Raw genomic sequence first — 22,390 nt, forward strand, 5'->3', positions numbered from 1 at the left:
TGGCTGAGGTGGGAGTGCTGGGTTCTGATGGTGGTGAGTGGTCTTGGTTTCTGTTAGTAAGATTCTTACGTTTGCCTTTCACCATCTGGTAATCTCTGGAGTTAGTTTTTATAGTTGTCTCTGGTTAGAGCTTGTTCCTCTCGTGATTCTGTTAGCCTCTATCAGCAGACCTGGGAGACTAGATCTCTCCTGAGTTTCAGTGATTAGAGCACTCTCTGCAGGCAAGCTCTCCTCTTGAAGAGAAGTTGGACAGATATCTGGCATTCCGACCTGCCTCCTGGCAGAAGATGGAGGCCCGAAACAGGGCTTGTCCCAGAATCTGTGTAGCTTCTGTAGTCCCCACTCTCACCTGTGCAGACTAGTCTCAGTGGGATCCCCGAACCAAGATGGCTCCCCCAGATGCTGTGGCAAAGCCCTCCCAGGCAGGGCAGACACCTTTCCTCTGGCAGGGAAGGTGCCCAGATGTCTGGAGCCTGAAATGCAGTCTACCAGAGAAGCTCTGTGGCTTTTGCCTGTCCCAGAAGCTGTTAGCTTCTGTAGTCCACACTCTCACCTGCGCAGTCTAGTTTCGGCAGAATCCAGGAACCAGGATGGCTCCCCCAAATGCTGTCCTCCACTGCTCCCTTGAGTCACCTCTCTTTCCTCTGCTGTTATCACTTGAGTTGAGCATATCCTATCTCTTATTCAGTCAAATCTTTCTCTGATTCATCATTTTGTTTGCCTGTCAATTAGATATCACTTTCAAACATGACTGCTTTCTTCTACAAACTAACCTTGCCTATATTGTTTGGGATTATATGTGTGTACTAAGAGTATGTCTGAATTCCAGCCAGAGAGATTCCAAGTGTGTCATTCCAGCTGGGTCACACAGACCTAGAAGGTGATCCCCTGTCAAAACAGCCATGCTGCTGGATTAAATTCCTCCACAACCAAGGAAAGAACTCTAATAAAAAATGACATGTGAGTGGCAGAAATAATGAAATAAATGAAAAGATATAGGAAGGCACTGACAGTGAGATAGACTAGGAAGCAGCAAGAACTATGGGAATATCAGGATGGCATGTTCAGGCAAAGGCTGAATCTTTAGAGAAATTCAAAGCAAAACAAAAGATGGGTGAACAATTTTCCAGCCTTGTACTCAGGTCTGTGGGATGTTCTCAGGCAGTGAAGTGAGGCAAGCAAAGCAGAAAGCAGATAGACAAGCTCCTCACCAGCCTTCTGCTCTTAACATAGATGTTTCCTTGGCATGAGAGAATAACCTGATGATTGAGCATTTCTTCTGATTTTGTCAAGTTGCTGGTGTCTGTGCAAATTTCCCCGGGTCTGAAATTTTAATAAGATAGTGAAAATAAGCCAAAAAGTGTATTTTATTATATTTAATTCTTTCAGAATGCAATATCTATACAATGTATTTTGATAATGTCCATCTCCTAAAACTCCCTGACAATTTCTCAGTTACCCCTTAACTCATCTGTAGCAAGAACAGGCAGGACCTTCTCTATGTAAATGCAGGGGTCCACACATCTTCAAATGCATCTCCTGCAGGAGGACCTAATTGAGGACTGCCTGAGAGAATTGCTGGTGCAGACAATGCCAGCCAATCAGGAACTGCTGTTTAGAAGAGATGCTTTCTTGGAACTAGTGAGGGCGCAGGTGGAAGGTATTAAAGGAGCTTGCAGCAGTGTACAGAGAGCTTGCTGTGGTGTTTCTCACTTGTTCCCAAAGTCTGTGCCATTGACTCTGCACCATCTCACCTCCAGCCCCCACGGGCAGGTAGGGTCAGGTGGCTAGTAGTTCAGGACACAGACAACACCCGTCTCTATCTAATTTCATGTTCTCTAATTGCTTTAAATAACCCACTATGCACAAGGGCACAGGGCCATCCACTGGAGTGTGGGCAATCTACTAGGTATCACATCCCCAAGGAAAAATTACTCTCCTTTCCCCCAGAAGGCATCAACTACAATAGCTCCTTGACTGGGGATTGAAGTTTGTGGCAGCTCCTCTCCCATTCATGCTGGAATTTTGTCTGACTCAATCTTGTGCAGATCCTGTGCAGGTAACCATAGCTGCTATGAGTTCACACTTCAAAGTAAAGTGGTATCCAGAAAGCACCCAACAAGATATCTTGTAGTACTTCCTCCCACACTAAAAATAGTTCCATTCAGAAGTAGTTCTCATGTTAGAGATTGATAAAATACAAACTACTAGCTTATATAGTTCTTAAAAAAATGGTGTGACATTTGGGCTAGGAGAGATGGCTCAGTAGTTAAGAGCACGTGTTGCTCTTGCATGGTCAATTCCCAACACCTACACAGTCACTAAAAACCATATGAAACTTGAGTGCCAGGGGATCAGATGCAATCTTCTGGCCTCTTCAAGCTCTACATGCATAGTAAATGCACATGCAGGCAAACCACCCAGACCCACAAAATAAATAAATATTTGCTGGAGATTGTTTTACATCTTCATACCAATATGGGCAAACTGATATCACAGCACCACTGACCTGCACTGACTCTGCTTTCATTATTTTGGGAAAAATATTATAGCTTACAATGTACATCTGTATGTTTTATATACATTTATTTATTTATTTATTTATTTATTTATTTATTTATTTATTTATGGGAGAGGCATGCACATTCCAAGTTCACATGTGGAAGTCTGAGGACAATTGTGGGAGTTGGTATGCTTCTCCACTTTGTAGGTATAGGGGATCAGACTCAGGTGATCAGAATCAGCAGCAAGCACATGTTTAATTACTCAGTAACCCGTTAACCCCTAAAATATTAATGTTTTGACCTTTGGGTTTTTTCTTTTTTCTTTTCTTTCTTTCTTTTTTTTTTTTTTTTAAGGTTTGTTTATTATCCATACAGCATTCTGCATGCATGTTTGTCTGCAGGCCAGAAGAGGGCACTAGATCTTTTTATAGATGGTTGTGAGCCACCATGTGGTTGCTGGGATTTGAACTCAGAACCTCTGGAAGAGCAAATAGTGCTCTTAACCTCTGAGCCATCTCTCCAGTCCTTGCCCTTTGTTTTTAATTTTGACTTTGTGTCCATTCTTAGTTACAGAGGCAGTGTTTATTTTCATGTGTCGATCTTGTAATATCCTTAAATTCACCAATTTTTAAAACCTTTGTGTGGATTCTATCTGATTTTGTATATGTGACTATGTCAGCTGCAAAGAATGATAGTTCTTCTTTACAAAAGAGAAGAAGAAACGGAAGAGGAAGAAGAGTAGGAAGAAGAAGAGGAGTGAGGAAGAGAAAGAAGTGAAGGGGGAAAAAGAGGAGGAAGAAAAAAGAAGAGGGAGAAGGAGGAAAAATAGACAGGTTGCTGGATCCAGCACCCAGTTAGGTCCAAGAATTACATGGAACAGTTGGTAATATTGGTCCAAGCTCTCATAGATGATTCACATCATAAATGGTCCCTCTGCACAACAGACATTTAATAGTCTTATTCCCAGGGATAGCGCTAGTGGAAAATGTTGGACCAGGGGGAGATCCTTAAGTCATTAGGTATGTACCCCTAAAATAACCATGGTACCTTGGTCTCCTCTTCCTCATTTCTTTCCCTTCCCAACCATTACATCAATGGTTGTTTTCACCAAGCACTCTCACCATGAAAAGCACTTCCTCACCACTGCCTCAGAGCAAAAGGGCCAATCATGAGCTAGAATATCAAAAGTTGCAGACTAGAGTAAACTTTTCTCTGTGTAAGTTAACTTCCACAGGCATTTTAATTAGTTACAGAAAACTAATGATTCCCATAGGTGGAAAACTCCAGGTATAAAATTATGATATTTTGTTCTTCATCAAGAAGTGGTGTCAGGGGTGAAGGATGTCATTTAAAGCACAAGGAGTAGGAAAGTGGCTCAGTGATAGAGTGCTTCCATATGCCTGGAAGCTGGAATTTAACCCTCAGCACTGTGTATACATACACACACACACATGCATTCATGCATGTAGACACACACAGATACACACATGCAGACAGAGACAAACAGAGATACACAGACAGAGAGACAGACACACACACACACACACACACACACACACACACACAGATAGACAAACATATATGTAGACACACAAACAGACACACAGAGATACACATACAGACACACACACATACACAAATTTCTGGTCATGGGGGTAATTACCCACATAGTCTTTTAAAGTAAATTAATAGAATGTTCTACACATCGTTAAGACTATGCAGTTTCAGCCAGCTCAGGTGGGTCAAAGTACAGATAAGCAATATTTTGTTTCCTCTGTCAAATCTCATTCATCCCAAAACTATCTTGGGAGTTTTAAAACAATACTCAAAAAGTATTAAGTTTATCTCTTATCAAAAAATGTGTTTTCAACTTAGCTTACTTCAACTGAGAAATGACCTGTGACTTAATTTTTCCTTCTCATGCTTGGGATGTACAAGAATCCAAATGAAGATGAAGTTAGTGTTAAAAACCTACTTACTGTTGTTGAACATGACTTCCTTTCTATGATTCATAAGTGCATTTCTGCACAGCATGCGTTCATCGTGACCATGAGTCCTTTTAGCAGCTACTTTTAAATTCCTTTAAAATGAGAAGCCTGAAATAGCTTGTGTAGGATGTATTTACTGGAACAAACTGAAGTACAGGACTTCTCTGTAATTTCAAGCTTGCATAACTTATTCTTTCTCACAAACCTAAGGCCTAATGCATACTAGATAAGTAATTGCTCTCCCAAATATACTCTTTAGTATGTAAGATTTTTGTTCCCACAACTATACTTTGGATGTTAATTGTCAAAAAAAAAGTTTATCAAAGAAAATAATACCTGTTCACTTTTCAAAAGTTAGCAGAGTAATATTTTAAACGTTCATGCTCAAGCTTAAATATTATTGAAATAGGTATTTCATGAGAGAAATAGTCTTTAATAAATTTATGATAGAAATAAAGATTTATGATTAATATTTACCTAGTAGTAAGTCTATTCATGTTAATTTGAGGCAGATAAATATTTTAAAATAAAGACACATTTGAGGGTTGAGGGAAGCAGGCCATGTGTAAGGCCTCAATTCAATCCCCATCTCTAAAATCAATTAACTGGTTAAAAAGTTCAGTGTGAGAGATTAAAAAAAATAAATGTTTCCCCCCCCCCCATACTGGCAACAGCATACTAGACCAAACCACTCACAATACTAAGGAGTTACTGTACTACTGAATTACATCCATGGCCCAATAAACACTATCTCATCTCCATCTTCTAGCTTCTAGTCCTGGATTAGAAGATAGAAGTTTTGGTCTCAAGGGTGCTATGGATCCACTGCAGGTGGGTCTTATGCAACTACTTTAGGGCAACAATGAGATTCTGAGAGTCCTGTGTTCCCAGACTATGATATCTGCCTGAAAACCTAGCTGCTAAATATTTCGCTGTTTTCTCTCTCAAAAAAAAAAAAAAAAAAAGTTTGGCCGGGCAGTGATGGCATACACCTTTAATCCCAGCACTTGAGAGGCAGAGGCAGGCGGATTTCTGAGTTCGAGGCCAGCCGGGTCTACAGAGTGAGTTCCAGGACAGCCAGGGCTACACAGAGAAACCCTGTCTCGGAAAAAAAAAAAAAGTTTATATAGCCTTGTGGAGTTTTTTAAGTATTAAATAAAAATAGATTTTTGTTGTTGTTGCTGTTTGAACTCTCTCTCTCTCCCAACAAATTAACCAGTTACTAACTGTTTGGTACATATAAAATACAAAACTATTTTGTGTATTACAGTCCAGATTTTGCACACTTTCTTTGTTTTACTTGCAATCATGCCAGGCATATACTGCTTTTTATCTTGTTGAAAGACAAGTCTTTAAGATCTTTTCAAAACTGCAGATACAAATCTGCCTCAGTCTTCCTTAATTACAAAATATACAGCTGAATGTACAAGTGAGGAAGCTAGTCTCATATTGACAAACACTCAGGTGGTTCTAACGTTTGCTAACATTGCTGCAATGGATGTGCACATATAAAGTACTAGTTATTAAGTTGCGGGGTCAAAGTGTGCTCAGATTTGCCATGTTGACACACACTGCCAAACTGCCCTCAAACACATTGTCGTGTATGATCACCCCCACAAGCCAGAGCTAAAAGCTGCAGTAGCAAAGTTTCTTCTATCAACACCTCTTTCTCCCTGTGGTAAGTAAAGGTGCTCGTTTCAAATACGCACGCACGAACCTGCTCGGAGAATTCCTTCCCTGGGAGACAGAAACATTTACCTCCTCCTCATGTCCTGAGGACACACACAAACCAAAGTATAATTTCACCAAGTTCACCCTGGAGAGCCAACAAGTTTATTGTGATTAAACACACAGGATGAATTAACAGAGCATGGGTGAACCCAGGAAAATCCCAGGCAATCTTCTCTAGGCATGGACAATGCATAGATGCATAGATCGGGTCCCTTTCAGTTCATCTTCCTAAGTGCTGTAGCACCTCTGGAAACACACTCAAAACTAGGGCAAAATTACAAAGCCTGAGGTAGTGAATCTAAGATGATGTTCCATGAGCTTCCCCACACTCTCTTTCTCTGAGGGATGTCAAGTCAACAACCTCGCTCTTTTTTTCCCCCTATGCTTGTTGAAATTAAGATGTAATTTCAAGAGGACCACCACTTGCCACCACATGGTATGATAGGGCAAAAAAAAAAAAAAAAAAAAAAAACACCCAGAGGCCCTGGTGCCACTAAGTTGAGCAAGTAAGTGCTGGAAAGATGGGAGGAAAAAAAAGAAGCAAAACACTGTATGTACCACGATGAGAAACAGAACCAGAAATAAGAAAGTAGTGAGGAACAGCGGGATGTGAGTAGTCTGCACTGCCACCTAAGGCTGGGATGAGGTCCTAGTCCCTACTGAAGATGAGGACCGTGTCTGGGTCAATATCCATGGTCCATTGCTGTTATGAGCTGCCACCGGGAGCCGTGTCAATGTCCAAGGGCTATGCAGAGCTGGCCCTGCCCCTCATTGGCTACACCACCCAGAAGAATGGGTCTCACACCTTAGCCAGGCAGTAAGTAAAGCTAGTCCTGTTGGCAGGGGTGCAGGTGAGAGAGGACATGAGAGATGGAGAACTGGCCCACCCAGGGCAAAGCAGGAGAGTACACCCTGGTTGTGTGAGTGCAGGAAGGGAGGTGGACCGACCAACTCAGTTATGATCCAGACACAGATCCAGGACCCTAACATCTACCCCATCTATGAGCTGGTGGAGCATGTGTAAAGACCAGTCCTGCAGAACCAAAGCTGAGGTACCTCTATGATGCAGGGCAGCAATAGGGTATCTGAAAGGAGTTCTGATAAGGGTCCAGTATTGATAATGCAGCAGAAGTCAGAGGCCTTAAACCAGACCAATGACTTGCTACAATGAACATTTGCAGGAGAAGCTATTTGGGCAAAAGAAATTGTGGGGCACACCATGACACACCATAGCTTCCACAGAGAGATGATTTCTTTTTTCTTTTTCTTTTTTATTTATCCTTATTTGCTGCTTGGGGAGCATGCTGTGAAGTTCACAAAAAAATCAATAAAAAGTTTTTTTTTAAAGGATAATTACATAATTTCCCCCCCCTCCCTTTCCTTCCTAGTCAACCTCTCCCATTTCTCTCTCTTTGCTCCCTCACAAACTCATGGCCTCTTTTTCTTTGTTATTGCTAATATATATGTATACATTTACTTGTATGTATATGATTCAGGGCTGACCAATTGATATTAGATAGCCAATTAGGAGGTTCAACCCTGAAGGAAACTTCCTCCTGTTCTCAGCAGTTGTTAGTTACCTTTAGTTCTTTGTCTAGGGCTGGGACCCAGCTAGACTTCTTCCTTCTGTGTTAGCATGACTATTAGCTTTGTTTGGATCTTGTTTAGGTACCTATATATATATATATTTTATTTTTGTTGTTTTGTTTTAAGACAGAGTCTTGCTATGTAGTTGATTGGCCTGTAACTTACTATGTAGACTATACTGGCCCTGAACTCACAGAGATCTACCTGCATCTGCCTCCTGAGTGCTGGAGTTAAAGAGATGTGCTACTACTGTGCTTGGCTGCAGGCATATTGTTAAAGTATTGTGATGAAGTTCCCCTATCATTTCTACAATCTCAAATCTCAAATCTGACCCTCTAGCCCTTACAATCTTCCTGCCTCTCTTTCTCAATATTTCCTGAGCCTTAGTTGCAGGAAATTTGCTGTAAACATATTTACTGGAAATTCGCCCCCATGAGTCAGTGGTTCTCTGTATTTTGAAGATTTGTGGTTTTCTATAAGTGGTTTCTGTCTCTTGTAAGGAGAAGCTTCTTTGATGAGGAGTGAAATTTATACTCATCGGTCGGCATCAGGATTAGTATTTAGAATCAGGAATTGTGCTGCTTTAGAAAAGTGGTGGTAGAAGGTGTCCTCTAAGGTCCATGACCACACTACTCATGCAAGTTAGAAGTTTCCACTCCTGGGCATGATTCCCTACCCCACCCCTGTAGAAAGGGGGAAATACACTTGGACAGTTGGTTACCACCAAAATTTAGTGATACCTTGCCATCTTCTAGTACTATGAAAGCTAGTCTTCAAGGTAGAGGACTGTACACCAGATCCAGCTCCAGTCCTCCCAGTCCTATGTTTGAAATGCACAGTGTCTTTCTTCAGCAGTAATGCTTGCTCTTGATGGCTGCTTACAACCAGACTCTGCTGACCTCATGAAGATGGCAACTCCTTGCTCAGAGGACAGTTTGACAATATTCACCATCCTTCTGTAGAATTCTCCTTTACTTATCAGTACACCAGGATATTCACTGGGTGACAGTTATCAAAGGCACTTGTCATATCACGAGAGTTAGTTTAATATATATGTATATATTTATAAAACATATTTGTTTAAGAATATCTACCATATGCAATTTACCTTTGAGTTTGTTGATAACAGTGAAATTTTACAACCCTCCTGTATTTCATTTTGTCCTTGGAATATCTATAGTTCCTGCATCTGGATGTTACTATTAATTAATTCTTGTTTTCTTTATGTAGGACTTTTGCTCTAAGATATCAAAACACATTAAGAACATTGTCTCATTAATCATAAAACATCCCTTTAAGGAAGGCATTTTCCGCTGTATTTCAGAGTAATATAGAGTCAGAGCCAGAGTGTTAAAGATACTCCTTAAGGGTTTACATGAATTAATGGGGTTTTGTTTGCCAGCTCTTTGATTTGAGTTGAGCAAAGTTCACAACAGAGGGTCTCTAAGTTGTCTTCATTAAGAGAAGTCTTGATACTTTTATAAAACTCTAACAAGCAAAATGGGGCAGAGGTCTCCAGAATGAGACGAGAGATGTTTTAAACTCTTAGTCTCAAAGGATTTTACCTTCTTCCATTAAACAATTATAATAAGAATAGAAGTTAGGCCACAGATAAGGAGAAAACCACACTGTAGATTAAAGTTTATTAATCTTAAGATTCAGAGGTGGTTTAAAAGAGACAAATAACCTATGAAACTTTATGAGGCGTCCTCAAGGCTTAATCACACTGGAATGGAGGGGGAGTAAACTGAAAGCTATGCTGGAATTCATAGGGACTAGTGTGAACATGGAGGCAATTGGGATGGACCTCCTTGGTTCTGTTGCCAAATGATGTCTGATGTCTGACAACACCGCCAAGTACCACAGCCCATGTAGCACCACTACTGTGAACTCCAGTGCAGGTGCTTGGAATTCTTACCCAACATAAGGAAGGCTATCTATAGAAAGGTCCAGGAACAAAACACCCATGGAAGGAGTTACAGAGACAAAGTTTGGAGCTGAGACGAAAGGATGGACCATCTACAGACTGCCATATCCGGGGATCCATCCCATAATCAGCTTCCAAACGCTGACACCATTGCATACACTAGCAAGATTTTGCTGAAAGGACCCTGATATAGCTGTCTCTTGTGAGACTATGCCGGGGCCTAGCAAACACAGAAGTGGATGCTCACAGTCATCTATTGGATGGAACACAGGGCCCCCAATGGAGGAGCTAGAGAAAGTACCCAAGGAGCTGAAGGGAACTGCAACCCTATAGGTGGAACAACAATATGAACTAACCAGTACCCCCCCACCCCACCCCCCAGAACTCGTGTCTCTAGCTGCATATGAATCAGAAGATGGCCTAGTCGGCCATCAGTGGAAAGAGAGGCCCATTGGTCGTGCAAACTTTATATGCCTCAGTACAGGGGAACGACAGGGCCAAGAAGTGGGAGTGGGTGGGTGGGGGAGTGGGNGGGGGAGCGTGTGGGGGACTTTTGGGATAGCATTGGAAATGTGAATGAAATAAATACCCAATTAAAAAAAAAAACAGCTCTGTGAACTTTTCTTCAGACTTATTGTGTGGCCAGCTACAGATATACAGTGGGTCTCATTTCTATCCTTCTCTCATAAAAGCTGAGATTGCATGGATACACAGAGTGTGGGAATGAATCTCACACAGACAGGATCCAAGGATCCTCTTCCTATAGCTCAGAGGCCTTAACAGCAGGCACCATTGCTTCCTCTTATTATAATTTAAAGCAGAGGGCTGTGGCTTCAAAGGGGGTAGTCAGTATGAGGAACAGAGAAAAATTACAAATTTCCATTGTCACTTCAGACAAGAGTGACTTATGAATAAGTAGCACAGATCAAACAACAATACATAGACTGTCTAGAAAATATACTAGGGTAGACTTTATTTTCCATTTCAAATACAAGAATAGAAGGAAATCAGGAAAATAATGTGCAAGCAGTCATAAGCTTTAGCTACAAAAACTTATTTGTTTTCTGTAACAACGAAATTTCTTCCATGCTAAAAGCAGTGATTTTTGGCTATATGCATCATGTTTCTGTTAATTCCAGTGTATCACAAGGCTTCTCATTGTTACTATTTCAAGCTGTCCAAAAGTATGAACACTCAAACAGGTGTACTAAAAAGCTGTAGTGTGCTTAACAAAAAGGCTTCTCATGGTAGCATACAATCACTATCTCTGACATTGGAGAGACACAGTCAAAGTAGAGTCCTTATGTTAAACACACATACACACACTAAGATGTCTTCAGACAAGGCCAGACTTCAGAGGTTCTGTTTTCTGTAAGGCTTGTCTTTAGAAAAACGAGACAAATTGTCAGTACTGATGCACATAAATTTTCTTTATCTTCCTTTGTTCCAGTTGTGGGGTGTCACCTAATGATCTCACAGGTTGTCTACTGTGCTCTTGAGAAAATAAAAATGAGCAAAGCCTGCCCCACAGAGCCACCCCACCTCCAGCTTATCCACACACATGGGATATCCTGATTTGTTGTTAGACTCTAAACTGTTATTCTCTCCGACCCTTAGGTAATTTAGTGTTAATCACAAAAACCTTATTCTTTAAAGTCTTTTTAGATCCCTTACAGTTTTACTGGACCCCAGAGATATTTGCACTAATCTGAATCTGAAGGTTTGCTTCCAAAATTTAATTTAATTTATTTGATCACTTTACATGCCACCGGAACTGCTAAAAATACAAGGGACCTTTTTAGTTGTTATCCTTTTCAATCCAGTGGTTTAGGAGACTATCGATGTAGAAGCCTTTGAATTCTCTAAGATGGGAGCCTTTCAAAAACTCATACAATGAAATCATTTTAGATCTAAAAGAGATTGCCATGTTGTCTGTGATAGGTCTCTAGTGCTATGGGATAAATTTGTTCCATATGATAGTTTTCTAAATATGTCATCCTTTTTGGATAAAATAATGGAAGCATATGGTCAAAACTTGAAAAGGCACACACTCCTGAACAGTGAACAATAAATCTCTACTTCCTGCCATGCGGTTAGCATCCCTGAAGGAAACCACTGTTTTAAGTTCTTCTGATTTTTCCAAAGATATTCAAAACATCCTTTGACATCCTTCTAGTCAAAACTTAAACATGATAATGTCCAAGAGGTCATGAATTATTATATTTTCTAATTATCTAATTAGTGAGTTAAAACAACAAAAAACAACATCTTAAGTTGCACAGCTGACTATGTAATGGAAAATGACCTTAAACTTCTGATCCTTCTGCTTCTACATAGGTTTACAGTGGTGGAATTGAAAGTGTCTGTTAGTGTTCCTGATTATGCAGTGCAGGGAGTGCAACTCAGGGTCTTTTATCTGAGACTAGCACTCTACCAAGTGAGTTACTTCCTTAGCCCCAAAGTTAGTTATCTAGGCAAGTTAATTAATGTATTCCTAAATATCTCCATTTATTTGATGGAAATAATTGGACCTTCCAGGTGAGATTGTCAGAATTACATGAGATAATACATCAACAATCAAGGCCTACTCTATGTAATATACAATATTTTTAGAACTTTCATTTCAAATACAGAAACCTTATTATGGTAGATAGTGTTGTTGTTTGAATGAAAAATGTTTCTGTAAACTCACATATTCGAATACTTGGTTCCCACATGATGAAGCTATTTGGGAAGACTTAAAGAGGTAGAGCCTTGCTGAAGGAAGTATGTCATTAGAGATCACTTTAAGAGTTTATAGCCTAACCATATGTCTAGGTCATTTTCTCTACTTCATGTTTACAGCTGAATCTGTGTTATTTCAGCTTCCTGTAGATAGAATCTGTGTGGAAGCACCATTTCTCAATAAAACGCCTATGGCCAATGAGCTCAGGCAGGACTAGAAGGTGGAACATCCAGAAAAAAGAGATAGGATTCTAGGATATAGTCAGGTATGGGAGATTTGCCATACATGACAATACTTAGAATAGAATAAATGGGGTAACTGAGTTACGAGCTAACAGGAATAAGCCACAGTTTTTGGCCTAGGCAATTATTCATAAATAACTCAGTTTCAGAGTCATTATTTTGGGGAACTTGGGTACAGGTAGAAAGCTAGGGGTTACAAATGGTACCAATCATGATAAGCATGTAATCCAAATTTAGCTAAAAATCTAAGCTTAGAGCCTGGGGAAATACTCACAGGTGGAGAATGATTTCCTAGCCAAGGAGTGAGAAACTGCAGAGGCTGAGTATGTAAGTCCAGGCCTCTTGCCCTACCCCCAACCTCAGTAATGCATAATGACCAGCATTATAGGACAAACAGAGCTGCTCAAAACATAGAGAAAACATTTGACAGAGATAGACCCTCTCCTGTGGATAAAACAAGAGATTCTAAAGATGCCAAGAGACAGATATTTTGGTAAACTACTGTAAATAATAAGAGACAAAAGTTAAAATTACAGTTAGATGAAATTAAGATTGAAGGATTAGTGGGCACAGGAGCCATAGCTGTCTAGCAGCCATGGATGAACTGGGTATATATGAAAGGGAGACTGGAAATGAAAAGGAGCGGGTGTGAGAGAATGTTAAAGCCAAGACAAAGTTTCTGATCAAGGCTCAAAGTTTAATTTTTAGCACTATGTTTATACAGAAAAAGCCCACAGACCCCATCTTTTGTTTCACCTAGATTGAGTTACAAAACAAGCTCAATGGGCAGTCAACTCCTCAAAGCTCCTATAAAAAATTATAAATGTGATGAGACCAGATGACTCCAGCTAGGTTGTAAAAACCATCCTAGGTTTATTCAGCCTATTCAAGGCTGGAAAGGACACAATTAGGAGCAAATGATACAACTAGCTGTCTGAAAGCTAACCAATATATCAATTTGGGGGAGTGCAATAAGAAAATAATGCCTCAAAACAGGAGGAAGCAATTTTAAGAGAACAAGATTCCTACAAGGCAGGGTGGATGGTTTCTAGTCATAGATAGATATATGGTCTTCCGAAGCCTCAGAGATCTACAGCATATGAGATTTAAAGATGTTTTGTAAATAAAAAGCTTTTGACAGTGAGACATGTCAGCTTCTGTCACTACCCCGTTATACTTCAAAGAAGATAATGAGCATCAAAAAACCTTCATTTGGACTTTGCTTCAAAAGTGGCAAGCTATCCACTAAATAAGAAACTGCCCTTGCTTCAACTGCTGAAAATATGCTGTCCGAGCTGTGGACAAGCAAAATGGAGGGAACTGCTGAGTTTTGCCCAGACAAAGTAAGCATGTCCTTAATAATTCCTGCTTCATAAAAAGGTATGTCAGATAAGTAGGCCAGAAGGTTGAAGATGATACTCCAACAACACAGAGAAATTTTGGGAGAGTATCCAGGAAGCCAGCTTTCTCTGTCATTCCTATAGTTTTAGAAGCTGCTTGCCTACACTTCCTGCATATTCAGGTATTATTTGGTCCTTCAAAAGTCTCTGATAGAGTTAAAGATTAGATTGTTACAATCTCACATATAAATTTCAGTTGGTTAGGATTTAAGACCATGTTTTTAATTTTTACAAAGTTGTTTTAGGTTGGTAATGCAAGTTATGATATAAATTTGTTTAGGTAAAGAACTCTGAACTCACTAAGAATAGATAGATAGTAGAGCTTTCCAAATGTAAGGTTGCCAAATGCATATGGATGGGACATTATAAATGTAATCTTACTTGATAGTTTTCATAATTGTTGTTATATATTTTTTATTATTGTGAGAGAGTATTTTATTGGACTAGAAGAGGAAAATGTAGATAGAATCTTTATGTGCAAGCATAACCTGTCAATGAAAAGTTTATGACCAATGAGCTGAGGCAGGATTGAAAGATGAGAGATCAGATTCTGAGAAATAGTCAGGCACTGGAGATTCGCCCTGAATGTTGCTGTGGACAGATGCATGAACCTGAGGAGAGATAACTAGCCATGTGGCAAGACAAAGATTAGAATAAATGGGATAACTGAGTAACAAGCTACAAGGAATGAGTCAAAGTTTTTGGCCTAGACAATTACTCATAATTCAGTCTCAGAGTTGTTATTACAGGGAACTTGAGCATGGGTGAAAAAGCCCACAGTTACAGCTTCCTGAGCCAGTTGCCTGCTGCCAGATTTCCCTGCCATTATGGAATCTCTCTGCACCATAAGTCCAAATAAACTCTTCTTTCTTCTATGGTCATATTATTTTATCACAACCCAGAAAAGTAAATAATACATAAATAAAGGTGTCTGTAAAATCTATATAATAAATATGTGCTGTCTTGTCTCTTTACTCTCCACAACTTTGATTAAGTTAATTGCCTTCTTCCTTATTCCACCACTTTGATTAAGCTAATTGCTTTCTTCCTTATTCAGCTTTATAACACATCATTAATATTACTATGTGTCTTCCTGAAGACAAAATGATTACAACCTAAAAGACAAAATGTCTCTCTAAAATATGCTACTTTCAAAGATTTTATACAGGTAATATTTGTGGTGGTTTGGATGATCAGTGTCCTCCATAGTCTTGGGCTTTAGAATACTTGGTCCACAGTTGGTGGCTCTGGCTGGGTAGGTTTAGATGTGACCTTGTTGAAGAAAGTACTTCCCTTTATGTAGACTTTGAGAGTTTAGAGAGATTGAAGCAACATTCCTATTTCTCTCTTTTGACTTTCTGGCTCAAGATGCTAGCTCACATTTTGCTGCAATGGATCCTGCCTTACAGACACCTATCCCTCTGGAACTCTAAGCCCAATTAAACACATTCTATAAGTTGACTTGGTCATGGTATTTTTACATAGAAACAGAAAAGTGATACAATGTCATTGAGAAAGTAAGAGGGGAGAGAACTTATCACATCAGAAATTTTGCTGATATAAATAATATATATGTCAAGCAATGCAATGGAAATAACACTAAAATTAGATTTACTTAGAGCTGATGAATTCCTAGTGAGGTGGGGTTTTTGTTTGTTTGTTTTTGTTTTTTGGTAGGTATCATTAACTCATTCAAATGTAAGGTTTTAGCTACATGTGAAAGAAAATCTAACCAAATAGTTTAAATTATTAATTTCCAGGTCTATGTGTCTCAGTATGTTGGCTCTGGAGTATCACCACTTCTTTCTTTCCACTGGTACATGATATTGTTTCCCTCCTGGAACATTTCCCCTAATAGAAGTTAGAAGCAGCCTCAGCTTCCTGAATTATAATCTGACAAAGAACAGAGGATCTTGAAGTAGGTCCTGTGGATTAGTGAGAAATTTTCTCTTCTAAAACTTGAGCAATTGTCTCTTTAATTTCATTGTCCATAATTGGTTCCCATGCTTAACCCTGAGTCAGTCCAATTAAGGGTGAAATGCAGTGTTGCTCACTACATCAAGACAGTCAAAGCTGTTCCCTGGAAGTAGACAGTACAGCCTGATCTCATTGAAAAATGCAATACTTAATCAGGAGTAGGAAAAATGTTTATAGTAAGAAGGTGTTTCTCAAATATCAGCTAGAGACCCCACTTCTTCTGCACACAGCTTACATGTTGTGCTCTTGTGCTGGCTCCATGTGCAAGGTTTCATTCCAGCTTTCCTTGGAATCTGATATGCACCTGACCAAGACTTGACATGGAGAGTTTTCATAGCTCTAACCATAAAACCTCAGCCCCTCCTTTCCACGACCAATTATTTCTGTGGCTAGTGAAACATCCCAAACATCCTCTAACTGGTTTGGTCTGACCTGGTGTCAGACTCCCAGAAGTGGTCTTTAAAGGTAGTAACTAAGCAAGTGGGTTATCTACAAACCTAGACACTGAGCACATTTGTTCAGGAGAAAAGCAGCTCCATTTAGGAGATTCCAGAAAGGCACATAGCGGTAGCACAGTCCCAGGGATGAAAATGATAGGAAGAAATTTGAGCAAAATTAAAGACTTTTTTTGAAAGTCATCATGATTAACTGACTGGTCAGATTTGTGCTTTGCTAATTATGTTAACCTTATAATCTCTGAACTTCATTTTAAGGAACACCAAGACACCTCTTTGGGGAGAAACATTATAGAAGAAAACAAAGCTTTTATCAGAAGCCTAGATACCTAAAAAGATATTCTAACCCGAGTGGTAAAGTGCCAAGGCATATATTATCACTTCCTCAAAATCTTTCAAGAACTGAAAGGAAGCCTAAGGCAGAAGGATCTTGAGTTTCAGATCATTCTTAGCTGCATTCCAACCCAGGGCTTTATGAGACATTTGTGTCAAAAAACAAAACCAAAAACAAAACAACAACATTTTGAAGGGACTAACAGAATACCACAGAAGAATTTCACTTCACATGATCCATCTTCTTCTGATGTCTAACAGAATGTAGGGAACCCCTCCACCCTCTAGACTGTTAGGGTATTTACTGGAGAGAAGTTTTCAATTCTCAACAATTGCTTTTCCATTAGGAAAAGAAATGCTGTGTGTTTTTTACAGAAGTCCAACCAAACCTCTGAAGAAAACTGGAGAGGCAGGTCTTTGAATTCCTGCTCATATGATGCATACAGGTATCCAGCCATCTGACTGAATACCATTTAAATGAGCAGTAAATAAAGAAAGGATTTACCCTGTCTCTATAACCCTGGGAGTAGATGGATTGAGGGTAACAGATTTTTTTTCTTGAGTCACAGAAATTATACTGATTGTTTTCTGGATGGTCATAATACTTAAATACTTAATACTGCACAATTGTTTTTTAGATAAATTATTTTAAAAATAAAGCTAAAACAACAAAGAAATACAAAGGGCTGGGAAAGTATTACTTGCATGCAGGCAGAAGGCTCTGGGTTCCACACCAAGCAGTGCCAGTATATAAAAGAAATTTCAGAGTTGGCCAAAGTTAGAGATGATTGAGGCATAAAAGAAAGAAAATATTAAAGGCATTGGTGGAGGAGGAGGCTATTTGAATCTACAGTTAATGCATCAACTCCACATGGCCTTCCCATTTCTCTATAGCTTTGGTTTGTGGAAATGGTTATGTCATTGTGTCCCTGTCCCTGTCACATGTGTATCTGTCACAGCGTGCAGGCAACAATCACAAGGAAACAAACAACTGCATGAACTCAAAGCTGGAGACTTTGATAAGAGTTTCTTTGCACTTCATACAAAGATTTTTGACTTGCTGTTTTTCTAAGACAACTGAAACTTTCTCACCGAGTTTAAACAGGTGGATGTGAATACACTAAGGTGTCTCCTTGTCTTAAATGGATCTAGAGTGGGAAGACTGAGTCATTGTGAAAGCTTATCAATAAAAATACATTGGGCTGTAGGATCTTACAGTTGACAGATTATTGATCTTTCTCTAAAAAGTAAAAGACCTGTGCCATCTGTTTATAAAATAGATGATTGATGCTGTGGAAAATCTTTCCCTTGGGAAATATCCCTGCAGCCAACCAGAGAGAAGTCTAGGCACTTTTGAAGAGGCTTTGGTACAAGGAGCCAGCTCTTCACACCCATTAGTTGGACAAAACAAAGACAGTTTCCTCTGGTCCCTATTTTAGTTTACTCTTTGAACTCCCAACAGTTTATTGTTATTGTTATTACTCTTGGTTTGGCACAGATTCTTTCAAAAATTATCTTGGTTCCCGTTTTTGAAGTCTTTTTCTTAGAAAAAAAAAGGCTTGTTGACTATAGTTTTTAATGTGTTCCACCTCTAAGCCATCATTTATTGAAGGATGCAGCCTAGAGAGCATCATCAGTTCTGACCCCAGCTGCAGCCTAGATGTGAGGATACAGTAGCAGGACGTGGAGCTCTAAGGTAGGTGCAACAATATCTCAACATAAACACCACCGCTAGATGCAAGCCAGAGATGGAGTTTCACATGCTGGGTGCACACAGCTCTCTCTATCAATACTATTTAATATAATTTAATTCTATCAGAACATCTCATATCTATCAATACAGTTCATCTTCATCAATACAACTCATCTCTATCAATTGTACTAATCTTTATCAGTAGCATTCATCTCTCTCTCTGTGATTCATTATTATAAGTACAGATCATCTCTATCAACATAACTCATGTCTATCAATACTAATTATCTCTCTCGATACTGCTCATCTGTATCAATATAACACATCCCTATGGGTAAGATTTATCTATTAATATATCGCAACACTATCAATTTAACCCCTCTCTGTCAATCAACTTATCTCTGTCAACCTTAGTCCTCTCAGAAAGATTTTCTGTCTTGTGCATAACACTCTGGGAATCGTTTCCCATTGTCACCCAGTCATTTCTATGCAAATAGTCATCCATGGTCACTCATCACTAGAGGGCATTGTGCAGTGTTCCTTGACAGCAGTAACTAAATTGGCAGAATAACAGCTCCGAACTCCTTTTCAGCATTTTTTTTTTTATAGAATTGCAAGAATCTAAACCTGACCCTGAGACTCAGAACATAGCTTAGTAGAAGACTCTGAGCTCTAGGTTCAGTCTCTAGCAGTACATACACACATCAATAAATAATTCTTTTTTATGGAATTCCTTTTTTATGGAATTTATAGGTTTGGCTCTGTGAAATTTGTTTCTTCTTTGAGGATTTTTCTCCTCAGTGTATTTTCCTAGACCATAATTCAACAATTAATTGATTCTTCATTTAAGTTTTATTTTCCAAGTCTTGAATACAAACATTTACTTAGAGACCTTACAGACTGTGTGTGTGGCGCAGGGGAGGTGGTGGTGGTGGTAACACTGAGAATTGTGAACACATTGAATCAATGCTTCTGACTCTGAGAAATAAAGCTCAATACATCTAGGATGTCCATATGATAAGCAAGTATATGCACATATATTCAAATGCAGCTATACAAACATACACATACATATAAACATGGATAGGCCATGTGCATGTAATAGTATAAAAATGATCAGCTAATGCTTTCGTAAACATAAACTTTATTAAGGAATATAACAGTTATAAATAAATCTAATGTAAATGTATATTTATGAAAAGTTTTATTTCTTGCAGATATGACATTAGTTTGGCCATTTTAATTTGTTGTATTCCCATAGCCTTTATAATATTAAGTTTATAATACTAAATAATATATTCTAATATCTATATTATCAATATGTCAGAAGCCTTTGAAAATCATAATTAGAACTTAAGACCTGAAAATCTGTAGTTAATAACTGATTAAAATGTACTATATGAAGTGAGGTTAACAAAATTAAAGACAGGTATATAGACAATGATACACATAAATTGATAGCTGGATTATGGATAACCTCTGGTAAAGTATTCCATACTAAATAGTTACCTAAAAATTTTAGTATTAGGGCTGGGCATGTAGTTCAATAGTAGAATGGCTGCTTACCATTTGTAGAGGCATGGTTTCAACCCTCAGTGCTACATTAAATTAAATTAAAAATTTTAAACTATGATATCAATCTTCTATTTTTCATGTAATATCTGAAAAGATGTTTCAATTTGCCTTTCAATTTCTGCTATGTTCATTCATCTACTCTTACAAGCATTAATTGATTTACTGGGAATTCAGTACTGGAAATGCAAAGACAAACATTCGTGAAGTGCATTTCAGAGCCACAGAGAGGAGGGGAAGGAAGGGCAAAGACAGGAGAGAGATGAACTTCAGTAGTAGATGGTGATACAAGCTGTATGGCTTAGGGTCTCTCCTCTGGCAGTCTCAGGCCATCATTGGACCCTCATATAAAACCGTATAAAAGTGATTTTATGTGAAAGAGATTTTTAAACTGTAAAATGCTTTTTTAAAGTATAGAATAGAGTTTATTTAGAGCATGGTGAGGGGAGTCAAGAGAGTAGTAGTGGCAGAGAGAAGGGGAGAATAGAGAAGTAGAGGCCTGCCATGACCATGTGAAGAGATTGTCTTTTTAAATAGAAATTTGATTCTATAACCATGTGCTTCTTTAAATTTTTTATTTCAAAATTCCAACAGCATGAATAAAACAAATAAATTTTCACCTGCTAGTGGTTTAATCCCAGCACTCGGGAGGCAGAGGCAGGCAGATTTCTGAGTTCGAGGCCAGCCTAGCCTATAGAGTGAGTTCCAGGACAGCCAGGGCTACACAGAGAAACCCTGTCTTGAAAATAAATAAATAAAATGTCAGCATACCTTGTCAAACAGGAAGTGGGCAGGTGCACCCTGATCTTAGAAAGAGACAGTGGTAGCTAACATGGAAGCCCTATAATTGCATCAGTCTCAGATATAGACTGTGACCACTCCCTCTTCTGCTCTGTTAATTCCTACCGGAGTTTTTCTCCGTTTGTTTCTTTCTATAATTAAGAAACACAATTTCAAGCAAATTTTGTTATACTGGTTCAATGTTTCTACAAAACGCCCATTTTTCCTTAAGGCTGCAAAGATCAGTAAGGAGTTATTCACTCTTCCACAGACTGGAACAGAAATCTTTATAAAGAACAGTTAACAGGATGCGTTGAGTTTAAAGGATCACAAAAAAGATCCACAAAAGTTTCCCTGGAACAAGCCCTGGCTGGAGCTGGGTGTACGCAGAGCAGCATCTTACCTTGCTTCCGGGTCTGTTTTGTGGGGACTTGGCCTTCCACTGGATTACTACAGTAAGTTGTGTTTGTAGTATGCTCACAGTTTAGGGTAAAATCAACTACCAACTGTCAATCTAGTCCCTCAGTATATTGATATAGTTGGACCTGAAACAGTCATATTCCAACAAGAGATGAGAAGATTAAATTCATTCTACTTGTAAAAAGCTGCCTATACTTATTTTGAATGAGGAGTCATTCTATAATATTTGCCATCAAACATGTGCTAAGGAAACCTTGGAAGAATAGGAGAAAAGGTCAAAACAATGTTTAGTGTATTACTTCTTTCTTGAATTTACCTTCATTTTTCAGTCTGAAGACTTTTTTCTTTTTTTAAAATGCCCTTCCAAGGCAACAGAATTATAAAAATGATTTGTGAGCACTTGCTCAAAGAAGCCAAGGAAATGAAATTATGCTTCAGGAAGTCCAATCACTATACCACCTGAACTTTTCACTACAAGTGTACTTAGGAGGGTGACGTGCACCCACCGAGAAAGCAGATTATCCACTCTCAGCAGGGGACAGACAGAACTTCCCCAAACAGGTAGAGATTTGAAAAGAAATTATTTGAGGAAAAATGTACTGAGTCTTCTCTCTAAAGATAAGGTGACATTTCTTCAGGCTTGGTCATCTTTTATGATCACAGATGCTCAACTATCTAAAATCAGCTAAATGTTCTTCTCTTCTAAAATGGCTAAGTGTATTTCCTTTAAGCTGTACTTTAAAACAAAAACAAACTTTACCCCTTTGAAGAAACTGCAGGAAGCTTTATGGTCCCACCCAAAGTTCCAGCAGGCAAAATGGCCTCCTGGGGAAGAAACTTCCAGGTGTTCTAAAGAAAGGAGCTTTCATGTCCCTTCACAGTAACAATGGCACTTCCTGTTTTGACCTCTAGCTATACTGAGGCTGTCTCGAGGAAGCAGACTATGGACTTCTGCTTTTTACACAGTAAACCATTTTCCTCTTTGTGTGTATAGAGTTCAAATAGAGATGGCCTACTGCAGTGGGTTCTCCCAAGGACATGTAAATTAACCTACTG

General features: G+C 39.0%; 1 protein-coding gene across 1 annotated transcript in view; it reads left to right on the plus strand.

The window, feature by feature from the left end:
- The first annotated feature begins 18,490 nt into the window (after positions 1-18,490).
- Positions 18,491-22,390, plus strand: part of Slc39a10 (solute carrier family 39 member 10) — a 116,656-nt gene continuing 112,756 nt past the window's right edge. Inside the window, exon 1 of the mRNA XM_029476662.1 lies at positions 18,491-18,565. The gene's annotated coding sequence lies outside the window, so the exon portion shown is untranslated. The remainder of the gene's footprint in view (positions 18,566-22,390) is intronic.

The sequence above is a fragment of the Mus caroli genome, chromosome 1 (genome assembly GCF_900094665.2).
Source record: "Mus caroli chromosome 1, CAROLI_EIJ_v1.1, whole genome shotgun sequence".
In the NCBI taxonomy this organism is placed as follows: Eukaryota; Metazoa; Chordata; class Mammalia; order Rodentia; family Muridae; genus Mus; species Mus caroli.